The sequence below is a fragment of the Prorops nasuta genome, unplaced genomic scaffold (assembly GCF_024137725.1).
Source record: "Prorops nasuta isolate Cenicafe-Biocafe unplaced genomic scaffold, Cenicafe_Pnas_1.2 PNAS00005, whole genome shotgun sequence".
Classification (NCBI taxonomy): domain Eukaryota; kingdom Metazoa; phylum Arthropoda; class Insecta; order Hymenoptera; family Bethylidae; genus Prorops; species Prorops nasuta.
Genome location: NW_027116802.1, coordinates 9,113,328 through 9,127,010, shown reverse-complemented (window position 1 = coordinate 9,127,010; position 13,683 = coordinate 9,113,328). Strand labels below are relative to the sequence as shown.

General features: G+C 36.0%; 1 protein-coding gene across 4 annotated transcripts in view; it reads right to left on the bottom strand.

The window, feature by feature from the left end:
* The window catches only part of LOC136773928 (beta-1,4-glucuronyltransferase 1), a 33,029-nt gene that overhangs the window by 10,247 nt on the left and 9,099 nt on the right, over positions 1-13,683 (bottom strand). The window contains exon 1 of one of the 4 annotated variants that reach the window (XM_066727903.1): positions 11,926-12,356. The exons of 1 other annotated variant lie outside the window; for it this stretch is intronic. The gene's annotated coding sequence lies outside the window, so the exon portion shown is untranslated. Of the gene's footprint in view, positions 1-11; positions 215-4,507; positions 4,586-11,925; positions 12,357-13,683 lie in introns of those variants that run through there. 2 more of the 4 variants (XM_066727905.1, XM_066727904.1) reach the window with 2 other exon arrangements.

Sequence of the window (13,683 nt, the reverse complement as noted above, 5' to 3'; positions counted from 1 at the left end):
AAGTCACTTACATTCTCATAAACAATAACAAGTACGAGGAAAGTTGGCCGTTTTATTCGCGTTTCATGCGGTTGATCGCGTGAAATATCTGGGAGGGAATAAAACTCCCTCCTAGTGCTCCAGTAGTTCCAGGAAAAGGTGCGTCCTTGTAGAAAAGGACGAGGACTTTTTGCTCGAGCAATTTTCGAGAGGGACGGAACGTCGCGATTGTAACGACACGACTGTGACGGGTTGCTACTGCTCTTGGGTGATAATAAACGGATGACTGAATTTTTATACGAGCCGGGGGGAGGGGGGGGGGGGGATAAAGAGAGAAAGAGAGAGAGAAAGAGAGGAAATAATTGCGTTTGGTACGCCAGACCCGTAGGTATACTGTCTCGTCTAGACTAGTAGGTCTAGAGTGGACTCTATTTTCCCCTCGCACTTCAAATCAATTCTTGCTTGGCACTGACGTCTCTTCTTTTATTTCACCGTTGGCGCCGCAGATGAAGGACGAAGTTGGATTTTCATGGTGACCCGAAAAGATTTTTTTCTCTTTTCTTCAGGACGTCTATTCCAGCGTAACATGTCGTCCCCCTCCGATCATTTCCCAGCCTTTACTGCCATCGAACGAAACTGCTTACGCGAGAGCAAAATTATTGAGGAAAATCCTCTGTTAGAACTAATTTAAATCTTTATTAACTCGCAAATATAACGTCCCGTTTCTAGTCAAAAATTACTCTCAGGAAAATACGCTTAATTATATAAACCGTCGCTTTGGTCAAAGCTATGATTAAGCTTTTACAGAAACCAGTTAGAAAATATTATTGAACTTTCTTTTCAATGTAATTATGTCAGACTCAATTATTAAATTCACCTGCAACGTTATTCGCAATAATGTGTACACACGCTATATATACGTAAATGAGAAAGCGACGGTAAGTTTTTTCCCCTTGATCACCATTTTTCCATTAGAGCACAATGACTAATTATATACCGTTACAGTTGTAAAAAGCAGAGTTATTAATTTCTATAAACCTTCGGAATTTATGTAGTATTCTTGATTGGTGTGGAAATCAATGAATAAAAAAAAACAAGAATTGCACGTGACTATTGAGGAAGAGATAAAATTTTAGCGGATAGGATTTATATCCGGCGTTTTATATCTCAAGAAATCAGATTTCACGTCATCGTTGCCCAGGGAAAAAAAGGATTTTTACAATCGCAAAAAAGCGTTTCTAAGGTTACTGATAAAATTTATTGCATCAATGCTGTATTTTACTGACGAGGAAAGCTTCCGGAAATTGCGAGAGTCAACTATCAATGTTAATTACATTATTAAATAAGTCTCTTGGAAGGGTAATAATCGAATTTTAATGTTATAAATCGTTGGGCTTAATCACAGAAATTGGCCAATTAATTTACTATTTAACGGATTAAAGTGATAAGAGAGCCACTTGAAAAATTCCTATTCTAGTTTCATACACAACTCTCCTATACAGCGATATCGTTTCTACAGATACTATGATTTTAACAACTATAAATCGACGTTCTGCCGTTAATTAACGAATTATCTGAAAGCAGGTTAATTGGATTACTGGCACTCGATATTTCTCCTGATATCAATCGATGTTATCATTTTTTGTAGATAAACAGTAGTATATCAACACTATATTGAGAAAATATTCTTCGATTCAAATAAATTGGTATTTGAATAATAAATAATTAAATGTGTATTCGCTCTTGATAAATAACTAGTTCAAATAAATAAAAATCTATTATAATTAAACAAATTAATATCAAGCACAAATATTGAATTTGGACTATTCAAAGGAAGATTCACTCGGATCAAATGATTTTCTGTCTGGGCTTACGGTTGACAGCGTTTTCAAGGTACAGATATATCGATGAAGGGTAAACGTATTAATAAAAGCTTTGAATGGATTTGAAAGATCGGCAGAGCTGGTTGGAAAGGAAACGAGAGCCGGTGAATCGATTTACGATTATTAACGATATCGCGATAGCATGCCGAAACCCACGCGTGTCCGTCTGTATATCCGGTGGTTGGAGGAAATGGGCGTGGGTGACCAAATAGATAAAAGCATATTTCAAATTAGCCTTTCGTCATTCCCTCAATTTATATATATGTGACCTAATCATCCAAACCGCTCCTCGTTTAGGTTTATCATTTGGTACTATATACCCTTATCTATACACTAATTTCTAGCGTACTTTCCCTAACGAGAATTACAATCGCTATTCATAACTATATATACACATTTTAATTTCGCCTGTGATATAAAAAAACTAACCACATTCGTATACAGAGACAAAAACTCGTAAAATTACTTTGACCCTCCTGATAAAGAAAAATAGGTTCGCCCTGAAAAATAAATTGTCATAATACCATTGCTTGGTTAACGAGAGTAAATTATTCGATAATTAATTTTCCACGATAATGAGTAACGCAATTTAGTTGAATTTTGAAAAAGTTAGTGAAACGAAACAACGATGGTAGTAGGTTTGTTGATACTAGACACGTGTGTTTACAAATATCTCGCTATCCTTATCTAACGCAGATTGTATTACAACAGACAGCAACACGAACGAACAAAGAATCCATTAATCGATTAAAATGGCACGACTCGCTGCTATCAATCCTATCATACTACCATAATCAAATAGCCTGAAAATTGATGTAATTATACGTGTAGCACGAGATACGCTGGAATAGGGTTGCTAATTAAGTAGCATACACTATAGCAAATTCTTCGTTTGTCCAAGGGTAGATATTTTCCATGCACACTGTGTCAAATTCATTAATAGACCGTTTTAACCCCAACTTCGCTTTGTGCTTTCTCCACTAGTCCCTATACTACACTCTATAGCTGAAGTTTCTATTTAATAATAATCAATTGGTACAGTGTAGATTCTTGGTACAAAAACAATCATAAAGGGAAGAGAATTTACATGCACACAGGTGCGTCCATAATACTACACGTCTACATTTGGATTTTCAACGTGATTATAACATTGGAGACGCGCGCATATCATCTTCGTTATTTAACGAGGAAATTTTCGGACCGCTTAGGATCGTAACGCAATTGGCCATTAGAGTGAAATCGATATAGGACATATAGACATGTCGAAGAGGAGGACAGCTGATATTTTCCATGCGAGAAATACTACACTAATGATCAACTGCTTCTCGTTTCTTTCCTAATTATTCGATCAAGGAAAGGACGATCCTTGCATGGAGGATCCATTTGCAAAGGGCCTTTTTCCAGATAACCTGATTATTTCGACGTTAACGGAGAGATATCCCTCTTCTTTTCCCTCCCGGCCCATTCTGGTCGTCCAGATCGACCCATCCAGCTTCACCCAAACACTCTCCCTCGGTTTCATGGAAACCCCAGCACTATCCATTAACACTTGTGCGTAAGTACGTACACGATTGCCTTCCTCGTTACGTTAACAGCTAATCACCAAAACCTGCCTCAAATCGAGTTTCATTCCTCGACCTTTGACCCATTGACCTTTCGTAAACGAACATTAATAAAAGCACAAATTGAAACAGATTTGCCTCGGCTGGGGGAAGTGACAAATTTCTTCAACTTAACGAAGATCCACGAGTTTTTCTTATCATCTTTGTCCTTTTCTCACGATAATTTCCAATTTTTTCCAAGAACAGCGTTTTTAAATTTTTCAGTAATTTCCAATGTTTTTTATCATAGCTAATTAGTAACGCGACAGAGTTTTTCCATTGGTCAATTTTTACCTCGTTGGTGATCGAGTCTTGTTGAACCAACAGAGTCGTGTCAGAATTGCGAAAAGGGCGAATTCTTTTTTCTCGTGTAAATTAATTATTTAATAGAGAAGATCGAGGAGTAAAGGTGTCTGCGGAAGAGGAGGAGGGTGATCGACCAAACTTGGATTCGGCCGGAATTGCGGAGGGCAGTCGGAATCGATAGAGGCGTCGCGGCGCTGCCACTTGACAACTAATCGGCTAACATAAGCTAGCTGTAGGTACTCTGCATGTGCAGACTAACGTGTCGCTCGCCCTATTTACTCCTGTGCTTTAACAAAATATATATATATATATATATATATATGTACGTCTTTTTTACAGTTTACTAATCGCAATCTCTCTTTCTCTGCCCGGTTGACTCCGATGGGCACATCAGAAGGAATATCGCGAGTCTCGACAGCCCCATAGTCGCGTCGATATAATTTCCTGCTGCTGAATTACACGCTCTCTCGTCGCGTAATGCGATCGATTTAACACTAGGCAAAATTTCCGTTTCCATCGCCGCCTAACCAACCCCACCACCCAAATAAACCTTACTACCCCGCCTGCTTTCTCGAGAATAATCCTTCGATCAAATCCGATAAGAAATCCACCGGTATCGCATTTCTAAATTCTCCAGTTAATTCCATTTAACGCAATATTTATCAACTTAATATCAAATATAGCGAGCAAATAATCGTTTGACATTCAATTATAATTTTTCAATGTAAACAAACTTACATAAAAAATTAATCAGCATAAAAGAAGTTTATTATATAACGACTTGGTTGGTATATATATATATAGGTTTATAGTGTTGAATGAAGAGATTTTGAGTATTCGATGAGATAAAGCTAGGAGGCATAGCACGCACAGTCGTTCAGGCGGCGATAATTAGAAGCATGAGCCCTTTAGTCGTATATATATACACACACGCATCAAATCACTTCTCGCACGTCGTAGCTGCGAGTAAACTTTCCGAAATAATCACGTAGAGTCTACAGCAGCACGCCTTATTCTTCTATTGCTCGCGATAACTCGACCCTTTCTCAGATTTAACTCTCGTCGCTTCTTATCAATTTTCCACGATAAACTAATGCAACATAATTTATTATTTATTGCCTCGCAAGACTCCGCAGTACTCAAATATAATCATAGCTGTACCTATATCTTTAAATCATTCCATCCTGGTCTCGATAAAGCTATTATCAATTTACTTGACAAATTAACGCGAAATTATTTATTGCTCGCCTCGATAACGCAACATCTGCGTTTATATTTAAACCACGTTTCTCTCTCGAGCGATTGTTCCTGCTCGCCCCGGACTCGTTTTATTTATACAAATACGCATGATGAGTCGAGCAATGTTACAATCGAGAACAAAATTTGAGTATATGCATTGTTTAATTGATTTGTGTATCGTGCCCCGATCGAATGTCCACGGGACTTCCACTGGAGATCACAGCATCTTTTTTCTCATCAAAACTATATCGAAGCGATTAGGTTTTGCTGGCGACACACTGTATTTCGAAAGCAATATATTATATATGTATAGGGGGTAGGGTAAAATGTGATCCTCTTAAGAAAAATTATTCGCGGTAGCCATATTACTGATTTTAGCAAGGAAATAATGTTGTATAAGAAAAACCATTTATTATTTTATGTCTCCTCTACGTAGAGTCGCAAAGAGTGTGTCAATTTAAAGTAAATCTTATATACAAAAGGATCATTTTTCCCCTTGCGTGATGGTCAATTCATCCCATGTCGAATAATTTAAAGTTTCAAATTATGACTATAAATAAGATAGATGGAAGCTTTAATATTTTCAATAAAAATGTAAAAGAGTATATATTTTAATGCTGACATTCTGTTTTTATTTTTTTATCGAAAATCGCGTTTTATTAGAGTTTAATCGATTGAACCGTAAAAAGAGTGAAAAAAGAATATTGGATCGAATCTTTTCCACACCATACGGCACCAAGTGACTCAAAATCATCTTTTGATAAAGTGAATAATGAAAAAATGTTAGATAATACTGTACATTATTACGTATTTCGAAACTTATATAATTATACTTTGATATTCATTCATTTTTAAATTATATTGGTACCAATTAATAGTTTTCATTAAAAATTGCAGGAATCAATTTACTCCACCTTCTCCTAAATAAAAAGTATATATACTTTATCAATAAGTATATATAATGATCTGCCCCGTTCGTTTCAATAATTGTCTCGTCTACAGGGTTTTGGGTGGAAATGACAAGATTTTTCAGATGAAAAAGTTAAAACGATACTCATATAAACACTGAATTTATAAATCAATGTAAATAAAAATTTTTGTTATTTTAACAAATAATCTGTTTAATTCATTGGAATGATCGTCTCATCTTCGGAAATTTACAACAGATATGAAAGGAGACAGTTAAACAGATTATATTTAGCTCTCTACACGCTAAACGTATAAATTCGTACATAGTTTTACTTTTAAGAGGTTTGCGAGGTGGTGACCTACCAGTGGGTCATCCTGCTCCTCACTAATGGACGTGCGTACCTATTATACCGTCGAGTCACGGAGATTACAGAAAATAATTATTACTTATAGGGACGTTGCGACCCACCGGTGGAGCACGACTAGTAACATAAAAAAAGAGAGAGAGAGAGAGGAAAAAATAACAAAGTATAACATAAAATAGCTTTTAACGTTCCTGAAAATACCCATGTGGATTCTCTGACGTCACAAACGAGTTAAAAACGAAAACTATCTCTATTCGAACAAAAAATTTTTTTCTCTCGCTGCAACTACCTCCTTCTCGAAACTTGGTGCGGAGATGATAGGATCATTTTTTGCGAGCAAACAAAATTGAAGCATTTATGCCTCGCCATAGACTCTCCGAACGTATAAATTCCTGCAATTTCGAAACATCGTTGCAATAAAAAAGAAAATGTACTTAAATTTATCAAACAACTGTTCTCTTTGCACTCATCGCTGGATATATGAATCCGCGTAGTTTCCAAACCTCCTTTATAAATTAACCGCAGAGTCTCTTTGTATTCAACAAAAGAACAACAACAAAATTCTCTCTCATCTGGTACGAAGAAACTATTTCTCACTGCTCATTCGATGGTTCTACAAATTCGTGTCATTTCGAACGAGACAGAGGGATGATATTACTCACCAGTGAGAAGTTAGAACTCTAAACTTTAAAAATGGAAAGAAAACCAAACAGTTCTGGTAGTACCCGGACAAGTTCTACAGTTCCTTGCTATTTTTCAAAAGAGTTCTACAGTTTGAACTCGAAAAACTATAAAAATATTATATATTTGGGGTGCCAAGTTCACACATTCTCTAATATTCAAACGCTAATATCCTTTAAACTAAAAGTCCTATAGATAAAAGCTATTAGACATATTTATAGAACTCTTTGAGGTGCCATCAGAACTCTAGTTAAAAATTGTAAATTAAACAAAATTTTTTTTACATTTTTTAATTATTTTTTTTAAATTTACAAAATTTTTTTTTCTATAATTTTCCATTTTTAAGTAGAGTTCTGATGGCACCCCAAGAAGTTCTATAACTATGCCTACTAGATTTTATCGATAGGACTTTTAGTTTAAAGGATATTAACTTTTGAATATTAGAGAATGTGTGAACTTGGCACCCAAAATAATTGTTGTATAGTTTTTCGAGTTCAATCTGTAGAACTCTTTTGAAAAATAACAAGGAACTGTAAAACTTGTCCGGGTGCTACCAGAACTGTTTGGTTCTTTTCCATTTTTAAAATTTGGGGTGCTAACTTCGCACTGGTATATTACTCTGCAGAAATCCAGTTGAATCGCGGTTCAACGTGGTGCGCGCGGCCAACTGTTTTTTAGGTTGCTCCGTCTCGTATATATATGTATGTATATGCATAATGGTGCACTACTCGCGAGCGCATCTACCGATGCACCACTTCTCACACAGATGATAGAATAACGCCCGCGTGGCGCGTAATACATTTCTGACCAGACGATCGAATCTTCCAGCTGTTGGCTTTCTTTTCAATAATTTAATTCTACAATCGAGCAATCACACGCTATTCTGCAATTATCGTTATAAACGCGCTTGAATTCATCCTCTATTTCCTCGTGGCTGCAGCACACGTATACACACGCGTGTGCACACATAGATACATTAGGTATAATGTAATTGCGGAAATTCCACTTATGTCAGTTTACGAGCATTAAACATTCTTTACCGCATAGTGAATTTCTCGTACAAGGAACAGTCGCGCTGCCCGCGAGAGGAAACTTTTATTACTAACATCATTATTATTATCTTAAAAGCTGCGGGGATCCAGGTGAAAAATTGGCGAATGTTTGCTTCGGATTAGAATTTTGCGTGTAGCTTGGATAATGTCTATAGACGAGTGTGGTCGTTGGAGGAATATAATGGATGGAAGGATGAGACAATTGGGTTTGTGTGGAAAGGACGTTACTAAGAGGCGCCTGTATATGTATATACACATACATGCCTTGATAGATGTTAATGGTTTAACAACGATGATGCTTGTAATGCAACAGCCCACGTTGTCACCTACCGATTTCTATGATCCCTCGCAGCGATAATTTATTACTAGCAACCGTTCTACAGAGAAAACCACATCATCCACCAGTTATTTCACAGTGTATCCGCCAAGTACAAAGAATCTATGCGAAATTACGAGATAACGAACGCGCTTCATCGAGAAAAACATCAAGTTTTTCTCCACTTATGCTTATTCAACGCTTATTTATACAATAGCTTATTTCTCTTGCTTTCAAAATTCTACACGAGCAGTAAAATTGCCATCTGTAACACTAGAGACGTTATATAAATGTGTTTGTATAAAAGATAGTGTTTTTAATATAAACAGTTTAATAGAAAAAATATAGTTTATTGTAAAATGTTTCAAAATCTTATAAAGAGAAATGAAGTATTTTCAGAATTTACTTAAAAAAGGACCGAATGGCTAACTTATATGGGATAAATGATTGATAAATAAACGAAGAGTTTTTTTTAATTAAACTGAACAGTGAAGCAAGATTGAAATCGGTGCAAGACACTCAACTGGAATTAAATTTGTTTTATCGCAGCACGAAGGTGTTGTTTAAAAGGTTTTAGTAAGCTGTATAGAGGAGTCGATCAACTTTTATCTTAGCGGCTATCAAATCTACCGATACTAGTGGTGAAACTATTTTTAGCCGCGAAACTACGAAAGGAAAACCTCAATGAGATAGCCACGCGTTCGTGGAACGTTCGAAAAAAGAACAGTGTTGTGTACAAGGGGACTCGGGAAGTCGGAACATCCATCTTTCCAAGCGACTGTTTTTCCATACAAGTAACACTGCAGACTGCAGTGCAAAACAATTGTGCCAACTGTAAATCAAGCGGAGACAGACCAAAGACAAATCACTCGAAACTTCACCCTTGACCGAAAAAACCCTCGTCCCTTTTATTTTGAAAAACATTGCGTTACCACCTGTCGTATGTACTCTCTACTGCGGCGAGTGCTTGGGCTGCTGATACCACTAACAATTTTCTGCTTTTTTAGTCACCCGTTTGCACTAGGCTTACACATATACAGATGTAGTTTCGGAATGTCCAGAAATAAAACTGGAGAACGAAGAGTTTTTGAAAAAAATCTTTTCTCACACGAAATTTCTGGTGGTGCATTAATTTATGCAGTCTCATAAATTTTTCTCTACACATGCTCTTATGAAAAATATATGATTATTACTTTTAGTTTTTTTTTTTAATGGAATGATATATTTTTTATTGCATATTCTTGAAAATTATCTCAAGAGTTTTCCAAAACACCATATTAACTTATAATAACTTTAAGGACTTGGAAATTTATCTACACCTTATATAAATTTTTGAAATTTTTCATTTAACTTAACAATTTTTTTCATTGTTATATATATTATATAAAAGTATGTGGGTAAGGCCTTGTGTAATGGATTGGAAAAACGAAGGTTAGGAAAATAGTGGGGGTATTTCTATATGTATTATGTATAGGAGACGTTGCTGCACCTGACTGTACGCTTCTATTTGTTTTCTTTTTTTTGACAATAGATATATACGCCAATCGATTATGACAAGAATACAAAAAAGTGTTTGCCTTGCATCGATGATAATCCTTTGGTACTCGTTATTACTACTGTTATCAGCGATGACGATATTTGTAATAATAATATTTGTGTTCGTATGGCGCTTCCGATGCTAACGAACCTTGTGTGCTTATAATTAACATGACAATGCAGAATCGAGGAGCATAAATGCAAACTCTCGCACCAATTGCCTGCTTTTAATTTAACCAAGATGTTTTATACCAATAAAGATTGAAACAATCAGGTAACCATGAAAGAATTGGTTAAACAATTTTATTATGAAAGATTTGTAAATACAGAAAGTATATAATGCTTAAATAAAGAATTTAGTTCGAATTAAACGCAATTAGCTTGGTTGGATCAGAAGCGAGAAGAAATTGCTAAAAAAAAATGTGCAAAGTATGGGATAAGTGATATTTAACTGCATTTTTCTTCTATTTTTTAATACTAGTATGAGATTTGACATATATAAACATATTTAATTATACTAAGTTGATTCGTTCTCCATTCAAGATTATTTGGAAATCTTCATAAACTTTGGCTGATTCGGTAGGTTGGTTGAACGAAATTCTACTTCATTAGGACTAATATAGGAGAAAGATTAAATTTGTTCAATGAGAACTGAGTTATGGCGTCACAGACTAGTTTCATTGTAGGAACATTAATTGCTCTAAGGACAAGCGTTCCTGTTCGAACAATCGAGCTCCCAGTCAACAAACGATCGCAGCCTATTCTCAATTATCCTGCATTGTCACAATGTTCAATGTAATTCGACAGCTCTCGGATAAAATCGTTGAAAAAGGTCGTTGAGGCAAAAGACTGGAGCAAATTAAAAAAATAAAAGGATCAGAATTTTCTATTAGACGAGAAAGAATTGTTTGTTTGATAAGGCAGCTCGGTTCATATAGATTGTGATAGGCGTTATTGCTAAAGCACGACTAGAGTTGACGTAAAATAATAACTCCTATATATTAAGTCTAGACGAACATTTAAAAAGCAGCATTGGCGTTCTACGGCTATACATAACTTGACCATTTATTTGTATTTCTCAAAACGGGACATTGCATTATCTATTTATTTTTGTTTATTTTTCTCGTTAACTCTATTAGGCTTTTCAGACTGCGGTTAAAATCAGTTTATGTTTTACGTGTTTCGTAGTTGTTGCTAATTTTTAAAATGGGACAATTTTGGGTTCCGATAAGCTGTGCTTGGGAAAGAAAAAAAAACTAGAAAATCTGTATAAAAGTGGGACGTTTGGTTGCATCAATTATGAAGTATCTAATGCGAAACTAAGTCAGAGATATTCCATCAGACAAGAAGGATTCCTTCGCTGATAAGAATAGTCGAGTCATATAGTAGACATTATCAGAAACATGTGATGAGAGTTATCATGGAATAGTATTTTCCAATTTACACAAACGTGTAAAAAGATATCAGTAATTTTCAATGAACACAGAATATCTTTTATACATGGATCGACGTGAAAATGATGTAGCATTGCACTTATTATCACTGACAAGGTACACGTACGAAAAAACTTGACAAATCATTAAACAAGTAGATAGCAAATTACTGCCAAGTTTCAGAGTCCATACACATATATATATCACGAGAAGAACTGTTACTCGGGCTAATTTTTTAACCTATTTACAAGAAAAATTAATCAGAACTATCGTATTAACCTTTTTTTAATTAATAATAAGCAACACAGAAATACTTGTTTCTCTATTGATTTACACAAATTTTGCAATAAAAAGTTAAACGTGGTGTCACAATGAAATACCCTAGATCTCAAATTTCACATGTTATACAGGACATAATTATAAACAATACAAATTTTATACAAGCACACACCACTTTCCTTGTATTATATCCATTGAAACAATTGGATTTAAAGTTAATTTAAAGAATTAGGCTGAAATAAAAGAGTTGGAAAAAAACGCATAGAGAAATTGGAGAATTGGTGTTCGAGTAAAATATATGTAATAGTGGTTTTTAATTATCTTGCTTTACATATATAACACCTACTTGCTTTCCATAGAGAAAAAGTAGCGTGTCTCTTGACGAGTTTACAATAATAAGGATGAATGTGAGTCACATGGAGATGGTCGATGGGTGAAGTTGGATGCAGAGGTAGCAGCGATTGATTCGAAGAAGATGGCCAATAGAGGAGGGATCTTGCAGGTTGAGATGACGCGTGCCGGTTGAAACCGGTTGCCGTATGAAAAAGTCAGAGCAACCTTGAGAGATCGCACGGATGGTAAGCTGGGTGTCTTCGGGGTTGTCGTAGCTCACACACACACACACACACACATGTATATCTAGCGTAGCAAGTATGCCATGCGTGTACATCTATAGGAAGGAGAAGCCTTAAAAATTGTAATGCGCAAGTTCACGGTTTGAGAGTCCGTTACGGTTTGCGCTTGGCTACTGTTTCGATCGCCGATTTCCATCGGCTGGCTTTTCTGCTTCTCCTCGATCGGTTCTCGATTCGCCAGCAAACAGCGCAAGCAGCAAGCTCTCCCGGAACACTACGCGCCTTCTTATCAAACCTCCTCTCGACTCCTCCGTAGCACATACCAACGCCAAAGACGCCCTGCCCTCCTCTTACTCACCTTGCCTACCTGCCAACCACTGCCAACCAGTAAAAGTCATCTCCACTGACAAGTGGAATTGTCGACTTTCCACTTTCCAATGCGATGCGACGCTTCCGACCATTACTTATACTCACAGTCATCTTTATGAATTTTATTTCTTCATTCCTACCATTTTTCTCATCAGTCTCCACACATCTTGATCATCCAACCACTGCTCTTTCGCTCGTAAATCTCCTCCTCTCTTGCCTAATGAAAATTTCTTCATCAAAATTATTCGGTCTAATCCATCTTTCTTTCATAACATTTATCGTGAGATCGTCGAAGGAGAAGACGTTATTTGGGAACCGATTGTTTATGAATTTTTTATATCTTCATTCGTACCATTTTTTCAAGGATCCACACCTTGATGCTTCGAATGTTCTTTTAGGCCCAAATCTCTGAAACACTTTTCTCTTTTCAGGCAATAAACATTTATCGTCACAAGTAATCTTCGCTATTTCATTCAATCTAATCCATTTCTCTTCACTCGGGATTTTACTAAAACCATCGAAGGAGAAGAAACCTTTCTAAGACTGAATATATTTTTAATAGCATCAAACGAATCTCGTAAAGCGGTCGATATAGTTTCTTCCAAATGAGTTTAACTTTGTGTAACGCATAACTTGGAAAAATCAGCTGCTTCTCTTTCACGCCTTTCGACTCCTCGAAATATTCCCCAAGAGTTGGAAGAAAGGCGACGGTAAGGAAGAATTAGCACGTTATCCATAATGCAATTATACTAGCAATAATACATCATCGTATTTCAAAGCATACATTCACGGTAGCATGGAACTTTGCGACGATTATAACATCGTAGCATAAAAGGCTTGTGCTTATCTACATATTTAGCGAGTGAGCTGAATAACGAACAAAAGGACATCAAGTTTACACATCCAGCTATATATTCCACGTTTGAAACTAAAACTCTTTATCCACTAGGTCACCATATAAAATAATCTATACAGAGCGATAAATTACATAAATTACAACGCAACGTAATCCAATTTCATCATCGAGCCTACGATCGATCTCTGCGCAATCAAATAACAATTTCTGTTGGCGTTTAAGCGTTTACTTTAAACGTGAAGCGAATTACACGCGGTGACATTAATATATGTTACAAAGAAACTTTCTGCACGATAAAAAAGTT